The sequence below is a fragment of the Phascolarctos cinereus genome, unplaced genomic scaffold (assembly GCF_003287225.1).
Source record: "Phascolarctos cinereus isolate Bilbo 61053 unplaced genomic scaffold, phaCin_HiC Scaffold_5;HRSCAF=322, whole genome shotgun sequence".
Classification (NCBI taxonomy): domain Eukaryota; kingdom Metazoa; phylum Chordata; class Mammalia; order Diprotodontia; family Phascolarctidae; genus Phascolarctos; species Phascolarctos cinereus.
Genome location: NW_027555958.1, coordinates 119,256,526 through 119,272,061, shown reverse-complemented (window position 1 = coordinate 119,272,061; position 15,536 = coordinate 119,256,526). Strand labels below are relative to the sequence as shown.

The window sequence follows — 15,536 nt, the reverse complement described above, 5'->3', positions numbered from 1 at the left end:
AGGCCCAACTCATCCATTTACATTATCTATCCCACATATATACAAAAATTACATCTTTTAGTCCACGAAGGGATGATAAAGATGTTTCACTATGGAACATCAACTTGCAAAAATCTGCTGCTCCCTCCCTTCAAGGATACCTTCAGTGTGCATGATGATTATTATGATGATTTTCATAAAAATTGTACGTAAAATTACAAAGAACAAGCTTAGCCCCAAAGGAGAAATGAGATACCTCCTCCCAGTCCCTTTTATTTTATAAGGAGGAGGAGGAGGTGCATGCCTAGAGGAGGGCATGGAATACTGAAAATAATGCAAGATCTTTTGGATACTGATCATTTTTGCTGAATTTTTCTCTTCCTTTTTCTCTTTTTCAAAAAATTATTTGTTACAAGGGAAAGCTCTCTGGGAAGAGATAGGGGAAGAGATACAGGGGAAATTTAGGCAATGCAAAAGCAAGAAATATTAATAAAAATCCATTTTAGAACGTACATGTAGATCCTGTATCAGACTGCATGCCATCTTGGTTAGAGGTAGGTGGAGAAAATTTAAAACTCAAAAGCTTATGAAAGTGAATGCTGAAAACTAAAAACAAATTTGTTTAAATCTATTTTTAAAACTGTATGCATAATGACCAAGTAGACATACAGATCAAAAGTAGTCAATGTTTTCCCAGTCAGCTTTTCAGTATTAATAAGATTTGAAATCTTTTCCCACTATTTTATCTACTCCACTTGCGATTCAGTCAGGCCCTCATAAACAGCCTCACAACTGTGTAGTCTCCAACACAGATTTCCTCCAGATACACTTGGTCGAATCCTGCCACTTTTCCCATCCTTGCTCTCTTAAGGACTGTGATGTTAATGTTCTAAGTTAGGCAGTTCTCAAACAAATCATTTGTTAAAAATATCTGTGCAGATCTTCCCCATTTTTTGTTTTGTTGTCCTTCCACTTTCATCCTTATGTCTCTACCACATTCTCTACTTATACTGGAGTGTCTTATCATATTCAAAAATTATCTCCTTTCCAATCCAGCCTCCATACAGTTGTCTGAAAAAAAGATCTTCCTTAAAAAAAAAATCTTCCTAAGCACAATGCTGATGTCATTCCCCTAACTCAAGAATCGTCAATGGCTTCCCACTGCTTGAAGGATAAAATGCAAGGAGGATAAAACCCTTTGCTTAGCATTTAAAGCCCTTCAAAACCCTGTTACTACATAGGTAATGACGAGGAAGAAGCGTGTAACAATGGAAAAAAGCACTACCACACTGGAGTAAGAGGTTCAAGTCTCTCCTCTGACATTTAGTACCTGTGTGACCTTGGGCAATTCACTTAAGCTTTCTATGCCTCATCTATAAAATGACAAGGTTGGTCTCAGGGGTGAGGAATCTGTGGCCCTCTAGGTCTTCAAGTGCAGCCCTTTGACTAAATCCAAACTTCACAGAACAAATCTCCTTAATAAATGGACTTGTTCTGTAAAAGTATGACATCTGTTTATATGTTATCTCCTCCAGTAAAGTGTAAGCTCACTGAGGACAGTAACTCTTTTTCCTTTGTCTTGGTAGCCCAACTCCTAAAATAATGTCTTACGCATAACAGACAACAAATGCTTACTGAATTGAATTAAGACACAAAATAAATGACAATTCAAATTCTGGCCTATAAAGTACGCTTCTGCAGTTGCAAATTACCAAACATCACTTAAAAGGTCAACATGTCTAATTCCCTTCCATTAGAGCTGCATCAGTTTAGAAAAAAGATACTAAAAATGCCCTCAAAATGAATATATCAATATGGCAATTAGACACTGTCTCCTTATGTTCTATTTCCAGAGAAGAATATGGGTCTGGTAATGGTCAGAAGTACTAAACAGAAAGCAGAGAATTGAAAAATAAAATCGAGATCAAGTTTTCCACATATCACCATGAACTACACCCATAATTATCTTTACATCTTAAAATTCCAAATGATGAAGGGGGAACAGGAAAGTGAAAATTGGTGTGCAGAGTTGATACAATACAAACCACACTAGACCTATATTCAGAAGGCCCAGGACAGTGAATACCAGGAATGGCTAAATGGACTGCGGAATAAAACAAGGTTACTAAAACACTGGACATTTATTTCTGCTTACAGACTCTCACATATTCCCCTCAAGTATCATGTGAAGAATTCTAGTGAGTATATATGGATTATGTGACAAACAATGCTCATGCTAAAGTTCAACATAAAGACCTTGGTAATAATTAATAAAGACAAAATGCCAGAATATTTCCATTTTGTCAAATCTGGATTATTTAACAATAAATATATTTCTTCATTTTCAAGTTTAACAAAAAAATCCATACTGGCTTCTCCCCTTAAAGTTGTTGGCTAGAACTGGAGTGGACCTCATCCAATGAGGTCACCTCATCTAATTTCATTTTACAGATGAAAAAAACAAATATAGAAAGGTCAAGTAACTAGCCCAAGGCCACAGGCAAATGGCAGAGCCAGGATTTGAACACTGTTCATTCGACTTCAAATCCAGGGTTCTTTTCATTGTACAAGGAGTAAACAGTAACATTTCATTCAACACTTGGGCAAAACATTCTCATATAAAAAGCTCTTGAACATAAATCTTCCTTTGTATTCCATCTTTGAGTTAGTATTTTAATAGGGATTTCGATCTTTTATTCCCATGACATATTTAATTGTTGTTGCGTCATTTCAGTCCTGTCCAAGTCCAACTCTCCCTGACCCCATTAGGGGTTTTCTTGCCAAAGGTACTAGAGTGGTTTGCCACTTCCTTTTCCAGCTCATTTTACAGATGAGGAACTGAGGCAAACAGGGTTAAGTGGCTTGCACACAACTAGTAAGAGTCTAAGGCCAGTTCAGAATTCAGGTCCTCATGAATCCAGACAGGCACTCTATTCACTAGGCCATGTAGCCGCCCAACATATTTAATATTCCCTTACTAAGATACACATGAATTAATTCAGCATAACTGTTTTTTTTAACTTTTTAAGAAATCCTCCTAAACTGATCAGTTTAGATCATCTAACTTAATATTTTCAATTAATTATGTGCTCGTTTCTGTACGTGGTGATTGTTTTCTTTCCTGTTAATTCTGTACAAATATGTACCTTGTTTTAAAAAAAATTATAAAAGTTGGGAGTTCAAAAGGGAAAACGGAGCAGAACCAGGATCAGATATTTATGTATTCTAGTCAAAATCTGGAAATTGAACTGACTACATGCCAAAGATTTTAAGCCTTCACTTAGTTAACATGTTAACACTTTACTTAGAAATACCCAAACTTCATGAAGAAGAGTTTTCTAACCTTAAAAATAAGCATGGAAAACATTAAGTATCCCTCCACACTTCTCTATCTTCTCTATAATGTACTCAAGGCAGCTCCCCATTCCTAGTCCAACTCCCTTACCTTAAAAGAAAACTCTCAAGTCCACATAAGTTATGGGATTTGTCTAGGCCCATAGATTTAGCTAGCGGCACAGCTAGATGTTATCTTAGCTAATGCTATTCATAAATGTGGGTGCATACAGGGGACAAGCAATCATGGCTGCTGCCAGCACTGGCAAGGCCTCGTTAGGGATTCTGTCACTTTACCGAAAGAACTATTTAATACATTTTTACTCAAAACGAACCATTTATTCTAATTTCTGTATGCCAGGTGGATCCCACCCAATAAAGAATTATGTTATTATTATACTCTATGTTTAGTCACAATTCTTTGGTTCTGCTTGATACTGCTTGATATCACCTATCATCCTAAGGATAAAAAAATCTGACTAGGAGGGCAGCTAGGTGGCGCAGTGGATAGATCTCTGGTGTTGGAGTCAGGAAGACCTGAGTTCAAATGTCACCTTAGATACTTGACACTTACTAGCTGTGTGACTATGGGCAAGCCACTTAACCCCAACTGCCTCACCAAAAAGAAAAGTCTGACTACAAATCAAGAGTTCTAGTCTGGGCTGTACCCCTAACTAGCTTTGTGACTATACAAGTCAGAGGCCCTCTGGCCTCCATTTCTTCATCTACAAAATGACAGCACTGGCATACATGCTATTTAAAAGTCCCTTCTAAAATTCCATGATCCTATGAACTGTCTAGTAGAGCTGTACTGAAGAACTATTATTGAAACATATATATGTTGTCATATTAGTACAGACTTCTATCAATCTCCAGAAGACAAAGTCTTCAATAAATCACTGAAGTATTCTAAGTAGTGATAGCTACTATTTAGTGATAGTTCAAGAATTCCAGTGGAAGTATCTGGCCATATAAATGGTTTCTCTGGTATGGTACATTTCAACTTTCTATGATAACACTGAAAAGTGGTTCAATCTACTGTATGCCTTGTTATTTGTCCTTTGTTTTTGAAGAAGACCATGACATCACAAGAAGTCTGGGAGCTAGAATCCATGTCAAAATTAGCAGGAAACCAGATGGTAAGGAGCAAGATCCCCAGTAACTTGATTGACTTAGCCTAGCAGCACAAGACATGAGGGTTCATCCATCCATACTTCATGCTGCTTTTCAAAGTGAACTTGCTGAAGTGAATGCTACGTACAAACTGTTGTGGTTGTTTGTCCTTCGTTCTGGAAGAGGATCATGGCATTAGGAAGGTGATGCCATGACTTGCAAGTGAATTGGATTTAAGTGAGGGAGGGCTGTGAAAAGTCAGCTGCCTCACTTTCTCCTCCAGAGCCATCTGGGCCAGTGGTAAGATATAGATCAGGATGACTGGAGATGGCCCTGGATGCATTGGGAGACCTTGGCCTTTTTAAGCTAAGATCTTTCCAGGGTCTCGGTTTGACTGAGGCAATGGCCATTCAACAATTAAGGCTAAGTAAGAAATGAGGCAGAGAATGGCCTCTTTTTCCTAGCCAAAAAAAACAAAAAAAAAACAGGGGCAGCCAGGTGGCACAGTGGACAGAGCACTGGCCCTGGAGTCAGGAGTACCTGAGTTCAAATATGGCCTAATACACATAATACTTACTAGCTGTGTGACCCTGGGCAAGTCACTTAACCTCACTGCCTAGCCAAAAAAAAACCACTTGGGAAGGGAGGACCCTTCAGGGTTTCTGGACAAAACATAAACAATTGCTATTTACATCCACTCTGAGCCAAAAAGACACTGAGTATGGCTTGGCCTGGGACCTACTGTTGGCCAATCAATGAGAGCCAGAGTGATCTGAGTTTAAGGCCTGGTCCTTAAGAAAGAAATCTAGCCCATAAACCCCAACATATCTTGCTTGAGGTTTCATCGATCAAAATTTATACTCCTCTTGGTAGAGCACCAGTAGATAAAAGTATGATTCCCTATATGGATAGAGGGAGAGGAAGGGAGGAAGGGATTGTGCTGCCCAACTAAAACTGGCTAGTTGAGTCCCCAGTGGGGCAGCTAATACTACTAACAGGTTGTCTGTCCTTCATTCTTGAAGAGGACCATGACATCAGGAAGGTGATGCCATGACTTGCAAGTGAATTAAATTTAACGGAGGGAGGGCTGTGCAAAGTCACCAGCCTAACTTTCTCCTCCAGAGCCATCTGAGTCCAGTGGCGAGATACAGATCAGGACAATCAGGAGATGGCCCCTGGATGCAATGGGTACGCCTAGTTACACCATAATACTAGTGTAGTATTATCCACCTGGTAGACAACAAGTTAACTGTATCAGAACAAGGAAGTGATAAGCATACTTATCTTAACTTGGCTCAAAGACAGGCATAGTTGTATTCAGCCAGGATATCCATCAAATCTTAAGCACCAGATTGCCTCACACATAGTAACTTTAGCACAATCTAACCTAATAAGTGAACTTAATGGTCTTCCCAATCAGGTGTTTTCATGTTTTGCTATAATCATAACTTTCAAATAATCTGCAGCACCACTCAGTGAAAACAAGAGCAGAGATCTACTTAGGGGATCAGGAAGGGAGAAGAATAGATTAAGGGAGGAGGCATGCTTAGCTTTTTTTTTTTTTGGGGGGGGGGCAGTATCTTGGCCACAGGGCTTAAGACTACTTGAGGCACTAGCAACATGCTTCCTTTTCTTGAAAAGTTGAAAAATTCACCTGTCTCCTAATCCCAAATCAACTCTGTTGAGTCCACAGTAAGCGGTCATCACTTTTCTTTCTTATAAGACTACATGCCTACATGCCGTACAATTAGATAGGTCAGCTTCCCATCTCCAGTGTCTGCTTGCTATTACTTCCTTGGTTACTAAAAATACAGTCTGAGAAAGTAACAAGGTAGAAAAATGACATGTGTGATTTCCAATGGGGAGAAGAATCTGATGGTCAAGTCTCAGCCTTAATCTACTTTTACCCACAAAATGAAATATACTAAACTAAAAAAAAAATTTCTATCATCCATCTAAAACAGGTTTTGAATATTCCAAAAGGAATGTTTTTACATGAGCCACCCACATTAATCTGCTCTCCCTTTGTGATCAACAGAGGAGTTTTCTAAAGGAATGGGAGGTGAAAAGGATGGAAACAATACATTATAAAAATTCTCTGTATAAAGGCAAATTCATGGGAAAGGAAGCCATAACTTCACACCAATGCTTTAACTAAAGAACTAGAATTACTTTGCTAGTTTATAATTGGCAATAGTCCAAAAACAACATATCAAGGTAGAAATCTGCCCAATATGTAAGCAGCAACAGAAATAACAAATCTAAATACTTATGTCAAATATTCTACCTGTTCTTTTCTTTCCCATTTTTGGGCCCATTTGTTCCCATCTTTACTAATTTTTTTCTCCAATTCATTCATTTTAGTCACCAATTTAAGTTCTATTTCTAATGTTTCATTCTGACACAGAGGTAATCCTGGCTATGAAAATGGATCAGAGTCCTGATGGGTCTTAACCTGAAGTTTATGGCCTGTCCCAGGACATTGAGGGAGATCGCCCATTTATTCATCCAACAACTACAGCGCAGGATGATAGGGTTGTGGGGGGGGGGGAAGGAGTGGAGAGAAACAAAGAAGAGAGTCTCTGCCCTCATGGATTTTATAATCTGCCAAATTTGTCCTAAAGGGCGTTGGATTTGTTTGCTTTTCATTTCTTTTTTTTTGCTTTGGCCAAAGCAATTAAACTAGCTACTAAGGCAGTGAGTGATTTCAACTTCAATTTGAGGGAATAACCTTAGAATTAAAAGGATTTATTATCAACAACCAAATACCTGGCACTCAAGGCTTAAACCAGAAAAATAGGATTACACATCCTTGATTTTAAATGGGCAAATACAGGGCTACGATGTGGACTAAAAAGCTGTGACATGTTTTAAGTCATTTTTAACCTGAGACTCAAGAGTCCTTAACTGTAAAAGAGAATCCTTTCCATCTCTGTGAGGCTCTAAGTTCCCTTCCAACTCTAAATCTAGAAGCCTATCAAAGCATTAAGATTCTATTAAGTCAATTTTCACACCATCAACCTATGAGATCTTCAACAAGTCAATTTAATGCATTAACATAAGTGCAAGAGTCAGTAATCACAATTTGTCAACCTCTACCCACCCCAAACCCTCATTCCACCACAAAAAGACCACCATTTCGTCTACCACAGCAGAAATACCTGAAGGGGATGGCGTCTCACGTAAGACGGAAGTAGCTCAGCAAACATCGAAAACGCATTTCCTCATGCCCAGGTGTGGCATATTAACTAAAGCCCTCGGCCTGGAGTAAGGCTCAGATGAAATAAACACCGAACCGAGCCTATCTTACTAGGCTTACAAGCCACGCACAAGAGAACATCCGGATTTAATGGAACCCAGTGTCAGCGGAGATTCCGAGGACGAGAATTCCTACCTTGACACCTGCTCTCCCTCCAAGGCAGAGCTAGGCGACAACAAGGAGCCTGGGCCTCACTTACCTGTGCCAGATTAGAGTCACAGCACAGCTGCTAAGAGAGAAAGGCCGGCCCAGGGCCCAGAACTGGGAAAGGGCCGAAGTAAAGGGGAAGAGCTGCTAGCGCAAATATTCACCACGTTCTTCCCCCTCCCCGCGACTACCTGAACAAATCCAGGTAGATCAGCTCCCCGAGGGGGGCGGGAAGAAGGGTGGCGGGGAGAGGCTCTCGGCCAATGAGAGCCCGACACAAGTTGCCACCCGAGCGTCAGCAGGAGCCGTAGGCCGAGGAGAGAAAACGGGGGCGCGTGCGCGAGCCGAAGGGGGGGAGGGGGAGAGGGAGAGCGAGGGAGGCAGCGGGGAGCGCGCTGAGGCCTGCGGGGCCCCACAGGGCGGGAGACGAGAGCAGGCATGCGCGCCGAACGGTTAGAGGGTCTCGAGCCAGGTCCGCGGCCGCGCGCGCTCCCTTCCCCTCGCCCCTCCTCCCGGTCCCGGCGCCTCCAGGGCCCGAGTGACTCAGGCCTTAAAACGCACAAATAACGGCTCGACGTTACCCCGTTCCTACTTACACCGTCATCTCGACCATTCTTCCTAAGGCCAATCCTTCCCTTGGGTCTCTATACATCTAGCCCAGCCTCTTATGTTCATATAAAGCCTTACCTGAGGGGCCGAACGCGGATCCCGGCACTTATCTCCGTTGTAGCTGCACAGCGGCCATTTCCTCCCTCACAAACAAGAGAAGAACCATAGAGGCATTCTCGATGCGCTAGATCTATAGCGTCACTTCCGCTGGGTGGGCGGGGCCTAGGGTCGCCATCACGCTTCTGGGCAAACTCAGGCCAAACACCCACTACGCTTTGCCCTCTACATAGATGGTTGCGAGGGGCTTTCCGGGACATCACGTGAGCGTTATCGTGAGTGGGACACGGGGCTATATTCCCGCCCTTGCTCTGGGCTTGGGAGGCAGAGGAGGAGGTTATGCTGTGGCGTCGCTCTGCGGAGCGACTGTTACCCCAGACTTGTTTAGTGCGGCCGGTCTTTCCTTTGCTCAGCAGAAGGAAAAGGAAAAAAAAGCATTTTGCCACCTTCTTAAACTCTTTGTTGTTGACATTTTACTGACGCCTTCCCAAACCCTACTTATGTTGCTGTTGCAGGGAGAACAATTGCATACACAACACGCACACACACGCAGGCGTGCTGAGGGCCAGAAAGATTGCTGTGTCATTCCCGTCTTGTCTATTAGCCCCGAGGAAAGCAATTTCTGATGCCATTTGCACAACGACCTAATGATGCGCCTTTCCCCTGGCACCTTTAAACTGAGCTGACTCAAAGCCGAAAAAATTGACAGAAAACTGAAGAATTAGTACAGATTACCTCCTGTTCCTCTCTTATGTGTACATAGTTATTTGAAGGTTCTCTCCTTTATTGGAATGGGAGGTCCTTGAGATCAGGGACCGTGTTTTGTGTTTCTTTTGCATCCTCAGCGCTTAGCACGAAGTAAGCTTGTAATAAAGGCTTGATCTCTGCCCCGACACCATCTCGCTTGTGCATTTGTGGTCTGATGAAACATTCTTCAGATAGGGAGGGGCTGGGTGAACATTGATGGGAATGTGGTAGAAGGAACGAATGCCCCAAGTTCATGACCGGTATGATCTCTTAAATTCAACTCTAGAACTGTGTGGAGTCAGAACTGATGGGAGGAAAAATCTCAATTCAGAGATTAGATTGCAATATGCCGGTTAGCTGGGGTTTTCCTTTAGTCTTTTCTTAAGAAGTTCTCCCACCCCACCCCCTCAATTGCTACAGTGTCACCTTGTAACCAAATCATTCCAAAACATTTAACAAAGGCAATGAGAAGAGAAAATGATACACCAAAGGATGGAAAATACTACTAGTTTTTGACATAGTGACTAGTTGTGCTCTTAGGAAGAGACCCTCAGCTAATTAATGTTCCCAAGCTAAACTGAAAAAATTGGGCAAGCTCATCACTGTGGTCTCTGGTACCCTATCTATTATCACAACCTTACTTGCTAAGCTAGATCCAGTTTTTCTCAACATGCTGACCATTCACATAGACTATATTCCACATAAAAGGACAGGATTCCAAAGAGTACAATTCTACATTTGGACAAATTTCATGGATTCGGTTACAGGCTGAAACATTTTCTATTAAGTCTTATCACCTTTTTTGCATTCTACTCCTTGGGCCCTATTTCTAATTATTTTTTTCTTTGGTTTTTAGGACCCATGGAGTTTAGAGTAAGTAGAAGGAATTTCTACTTAGTAATCATCATTCCTTTCTATCAGTGGATAAAGAACAAGGGCTTAATGCCATTTATCATAATTAAGCCAGCATTAAACTATAAATACCAATACCATTTTAAAACCTGTGGGAATCTTTAAGACTGTATTTCCTATTCCCATGCCTTTGATTCCCCAGATCCCTATTTCTATTATGTTCATTCCCATCTTTGTAAAAATCCTGAATCCCTACCCTCGCCCAAAAGAATCTGTTTACCTCTTGTATGCAATTATCAGGTTCTATTTTGTATTATAACTGTTTGTGGGCAGGAAGGATTCTGAACTAAATTTTATCTGGGCCAACAGACTAGAGTTTAAAAAAAAAGGAAGCAAGAATTCTCTCTCCCTTCCTCTCTCCCTCTCATCCTTCCTTCCTCCTAGCTCTCTCCCTCCCTCAAACACCTTTTTTGGTTTGTGTTATTGTTCTCAAGTGATGATTTCACTGGTGAAGGAAACTGACAGTGAACAAATTCCCTCGAAAGATGAAGATTGGCAACTGTTCCATGTTCTATCCCAGCTTTAACAATCTGTGAGTCTAATATTTGGATTCTATTCTACCCCACCTAAGCTTAGCCTCGGTTTCAGTGAGAGTTGAATAAGCCTTCCTCTCTGTAAAGTCCAATTATATTCCCTCTCTTAAACTTCATTTTCCTCTTCTGTAAAATTGAGGAATTGGATCTATCAGGCAACAAGCATAGGGCTGTTAAGTGTCAAGTACTGTGCAGTTCTTTGGATACTAACAAAGGCAAACCAAAAAACTTTTAAGGGCCTGCCCCTGGAGGAGCTTATATTCTAATGGGGGGGTACAAGAAGCACAGAATTAGGCATATACAGAACACTCACAGAGTAGATAAAAGGTAATTTTTAAGTGATACTCCTACAGAAATTATCATTTGAGCTGAGTCTTGAAGGAAACGAGCTTTTAAGAGGTGGAGGTAAGGAGAGAGAGAATTTCTGTCTAGATGAATGTTCTTCAAACTTTTTTTAATCAAATATCCCAATAGTGACAGAGCAAATAACCCCATGAGTGTTTTTACTAATTTATAATTATGCATATGTACACAAAAAATTTTTTAAGGGAATAAGATAAAGATAAAATAATATGTGATCTAGAGTCACTAGAGTTTATTGGTCAGATCTGTACCTTAGGAAAATCACTTTGGCAAGGGGAATGTGGATAGGCGTGAGGAAAGGCTTGAGATTGCCAGGTCCTTTGGGAGCCTATTTAAATAATCCAGGTGAAAAAGTGAAGAGGGCCTAAACCAGGCTCATGGCTGTAGAAGAGAAGAGTGAAGATTGGAGGAATGTTGTAGAAGTAGAAACAACTAGATTTGGCAAGTGATTTGGATATGTGGGGTGAGGAGAAAAAGGTGTCAAAGATGGCAACAGAAATTCAAACCTGAATGACTAGAGGGATGGTGGTGTTCTTGACAGATACAGGGATATTTGGAAGGAAGAGAAGTGGATTTGTAGGGAAAGATAATGTAAAATCTGTAATATATACTGAAATTTGTTTATACCTGCTCATCCTTCATGATTCGCTCTCTGACCCAAAATAGGGAGGAGGATGGAGCTTTTGCTGGTCATCGAACAGACCTAATGAGGTACACCTGCAAGAAGATAGTCTGGGAGGCAGGGTGCAGAGATGGAAAAGGATGGAGGACTTTGCCTGCCAGCTGCTACAGGTTAGGTTATAACTACTACATTATGAGCCCGATACCCCGTACAGCTCCAAAAGACTAATTGTGGGAGGGAAGGCCAAGTGGAGGATTGTTAAGTGAAAATCGGTGTAGGAAGAGGTAGTATAATTGATTGGAGAAAAGCCTCCAGTCGTCTCTTGCAAAAAGAGTAGTGTCAACTGGGTGAAGCTCAGCCCTCAAAATGCAGAGTCGTCCAAGCTGGGTTGAAAACAAAAAAGTTTTATTAGAGGAAATCAGACACTAGTGCCCCTACTCTCCTCATCCTTGTAAAAGGTACAAAGCAGCTGATAGCCCAGGAGAGGCAGTTTGATAGATGCTCGAAAACAACAAAGGGGAAGTTCAGGGAGGGGTTGGGGGAAAGAATGGAGAATGTTTCCCAGGAACAGGTGGATATAGAAACAAGATGTTTGGAGAAAGAGTTGACCACAGCGCTGGTTTGGGCCAGTTTGGGGGTGAAGGTGGGGAGGGTGGTCAGCTCAGCAAGGTCAGCCAAGGAACATGAAGCAAAGGCATCTCGGGGGTGAACAAGACTTTGGCTCACTGCAGGCTCCTAATAGACAACTTTCAGCAAACCCACTTAATCTGTATGCAGTGCATCTGTCTGGTAAGGTAACTCATAGAAAACAGATACATTAATCTCAAGGGGCCCTAACACAATAGAATTTTATTCTTTTGACTGATCACATTCTCCTTGAGGTTATACCATGACCTCAGTGGAGTTGCATGTCTCCTACTTAAGAGATTTATTTAAGTTTCTTAAAATTTAAAACAATTTAAGGTTTAGATTATCTTTAGGATACCTTCCACCTCCAACAAGCTACTTTGAAGGTTTGAGAGAGATTGCCTTCAAAATAATCCAGTCTCTTGGCTCTGGATTTTTCTCTGGTTGTTCCTCATGCCTAGAATTCTCTCCCTTCTCTGCTCCAACTATTGAATTCCTGGCTTCCTAACTAAAATGCCACCTTATAAGAAAGTCTTCCCTAACACCTCTTAATTCTAGTTCCTTCCCCCTCTTATTTCCTATATATAGCTTGCTTTGTGTTGTCCATCTCCTCCATTAGCTAGTAAGCTCCTTTCGGCAGGGACTGTCTTTTTTTGAATCCTCAAGCACTTAGCATGGTGTTTAATAAATGATGATTGATTGACTTAAGTTTTCAGCCTTCCACTCCCAATATCTGTTTATTGTAATGGTTACTACTCTACCTCCACTCCCATCAATCAAATTTCTTGTGTACCAAGTATGAAGAAGCACCTGACTTAGACCTAGTTATCAATAATAATTCAATCAAATAGGAAAATACTCATTGCCTACGTCCTATATTTATCTTGTCTTAGTTGGGCAAAAAGTTCAAAAACCCTTTTTAAATGTATTATGAAGAGTACAATAGTAAGTTAAAGTCTAGAGAAGTATAATTTTTAACAATACTTGTTACTTTCTGCTAACCTTCATCTGTTTTGCTGCTAAGTAGTGGAACAAGTGGAAGAGGGTGAAAGCTTTAAAAGGTCAGACTTTTTTCAGTTGGAGAATGATCAAAAAATAAATGTATTGAGCATCCATTATACTGAAAGCAACCAGAAAGAAAGAATTCAAGTGCTGAGGAGCCACACTTTAGTATTGCACACAATTTAGCAGCTGCTACTATAAAGGAGCAGAGAACTTGGCATATTATATTTCAGAAGGCAAAGAATATGTGCTTATAGCCAAGAATAATTTGCCCAGCAAAAACGAGTATAATGCTACAGGACTTGGAGGCAGGAGGTTGGGAAGGGAATGGATCTTTAATGAAATAAAGGATTTCCAGTCATTACTGATGAAAAGACTAGAAGGAGCTAAGATAAACATTAAAAAGGTAAGCATAACTGAATGATGATGAAGGACCAGACAACGATGAACTGCTTCCATTCTAATATAGGGAGATGTTATATATGTCCCTCAGAATCTTATCATCATTAGGGGCTATAGAGGGAGTCCAATTAGACATTGTGATATGTCTTGATGATCTTGAAAGAAGAACAGAAGGAGAGGAGAAAGGAGAAACAGATTAGGGAAAATTATCTCAAGTTATCAGGGTGTATAAGTACACATCTGTGCAAACAAAGAAGAAGGGTTGTTTGGGGAATGATTGACATTTGAACTTCATTCTCATCTGATATGGTCAAAGGAGGGAAGAATACAATACAGAGTTTAGTAGAGAAATATGCTTTATTCAACAGGGAACTAGGAGGGAAAGAGGGAATGAGAGAGAAGGTAGGTTAAGAGAGCAATTAGTCCTAAGTGAAACAAATTCTGAGGATGGATGTACAAAAATATAGCTTCTTTTTAGGTTTCTAAGAATGGGAATCTGAGAGGGGATCCCCATAAATTGGGGAATAGCTGAACAAGTTATGGAATACAAATATGATGGAGTACTATTGCTCCATTAGAAATGATAAAAGGGATTGTTCCAGAGAAATCTTGAAAGACTTGTACGAACTGATACAAAATAAACAGAACTAGAAGAACAATTAACATCCTGACCACAATATCGTAAAGATAAACAACTTTAAAAGAATAGGGAATAAGAACAACAATGATTAACTAATGATGAAACATGCTACCCACCTCCTGATGAAGAGGTGAAGGACTCAGAATGCAGAATGATACATATATTTATTTGGAAATGGCCGATATGGAAATTTGTTTTGCTAGTCCATATGTACTTGTAACTGGGGTTTTGTTTTTCTTTTTTTCTTAATTAGTTAAGGTTGAAGGATAAGAAGGTAGATTTTTTTGTTGTCTGAAAAAGATAAAATATCATTTCAAAAAAGAAAAACTAAATATAATCCTATAAAATATATGTTCAGTTTTTTTATTTAAAAAATTTTTTAAAGCTTTTCCAAGTTGTCAACAAGCATTTATTGCCAACTATGTGCTAAGCACTAGGGATAAAAATAAAGACAAAAAAACAATCCCTACAACTCTTGGGGCCCACATCACACATATCAGATTGGCTAACATGACAAAACAGGGAAATTATAAATGCTGGAGAAGATATGGGAAAATTGGAACACTAATGCATTATTGGTGGAGTTGTGAACTGATCTAACCATTCTGGAGAGCAATTTGGAACTATGACTGTTGCCTGCAACTAATCGGGGCACCTCACGGAAGAGCTCGAAATGAAAAAGACGGGGGTCAGTGAAGACTGAGCCGTTTATTCATCTGCGGGTTACAGCATATGTAGAAAAAACCTAACATAACTTCAAAGAGTCATCCCCGTGGGACACTCCCCATACATCTTCTGTGTACATGACAACATATATTTCCTTGCTATCAGGGTTCCTAGATAGGACAGTATATTCCCAGATCTTCCCTGGCACCACCTTATCGGAAGGATGGTATATAAATCTAAGGATTCAAAGAGCAGGAAGGAATGTTTCAGGAGCCTCCCCTGCATGGGAGATTGGAGAACCAACTTCCTAAATAGAATGAGCCCTAGGGGTCAAGACTGGACAAGAGTCAAGCTCTGTCCTGGATTTTCAACCCGGATCGGACTCTTTAGGGCTGGCCCTCAACATGTGACCAAAGGGCTATAAAAATTTGCATGCCTCAAAGGGTATGTACCCAGCAATACCACTTCTAGGGCTGTATTCCAAAGAGATCATAAAAACGGGGAAAAGGCCACATTTACAAAAAT

The 15,536-nt window shown here is 40.5% G+C and overlaps 1 protein-coding gene across 11 annotated transcripts in view; it reads right to left on the bottom strand.

Annotated features, from left to right (window-relative positions):
* The window catches only part of BCLAF1 (BCL2 associated transcription factor 1), a 41,522-nt gene extending 32,896 nt beyond the window's left edge, over positions 1-8,626 (bottom strand). For 10 of the 11 annotated variants that reach the window (XR_013486930.1, XR_013486931.1, XM_020987136.2 and 7 more), the window contains exon 1: positions 8,519-8,626. The gene's annotated coding sequence lies outside the window, so the exon portion shown is untranslated. Of the gene's footprint in view, positions 1-7,883; positions 7,982-8,518 lie in introns of those variants that run through there. The other variant, XM_020987137.2, reaches the window with a different exon arrangement.
* Between the last annotated feature and the right edge of the window lie 6,910 nt (positions 8,627-15,536).